Source organism: Penaeus monodon, chromosome 24 (assembly GCF_015228065.2).
Source record: "Penaeus monodon isolate SGIC_2016 chromosome 24, NSTDA_Pmon_1, whole genome shotgun sequence".
Classification (NCBI taxonomy): Eukaryota; Metazoa; Arthropoda; class Malacostraca; order Decapoda; family Penaeidae; genus Penaeus; species Penaeus monodon.
Genome location: NC_051409.1, coordinates 25,817,413 through 25,818,141, shown reverse-complemented (window position 1 = coordinate 25,818,141; position 729 = coordinate 25,817,413).

Here is a 729-nt window from a genome sequence, read left to right as displayed (position 1 = left end):
AAGAAATTTTTTGCTTCCCAAAAGGGAAAGAAAAAATAACTTAACGTTGCAAAAGTTTTAAATGCTCCCAAACTTTTCTTCTACGGGAAAAGTATTGGGCAAATGGGGGACTTAAAAATTTTTTGCTATCATTTTTCTCAACCGGGTTTTGATTCCATTGTTAAAAAAAATTTTTGAGATAAATGTTGATATGTTTTTTTTATATTTCCAAATAGTATAAAGTGAGTTGTTAATTTCGTAAAAGCTACATGGGGACTTGGCGAGCTAAATAATGGGGAGAGGGTGCATTAAAGAGCTCAACGAATCCAATGGATAAAAGGGGTTTTAATGACATTTGTCAAAAATTTGGTAATGGAAATAATTTTGATGTGGGTTTATTAACAGAAATAGGTTTAAGTTGATTATATTAGATGAAGGTTTTCCCAAAAATCCTTTTTTTTAATCAATTATCCACTTGTATTAGTGATTAAAAATTATCTCAGATAAAGATAATATTTTTTTTATTTATGCCTCTCAAAAATCCCCCAAAACACTCTACATAAGAATGCTAATTTGGTTTCCTCCAAAAAATCCTTTTTTTACCCAAACCCGTCGGACAGTCTCGATACAAGGGCGGAGGACTGCAAAGGACATCCCAGAGGGGATGTGCCCGACGAGGGGGCATCGTGGGTTGCAAACTTCACGAAAAAGGTAAACAGATGGGGGTGGTGATGAGGGTTCGAGGTGGGG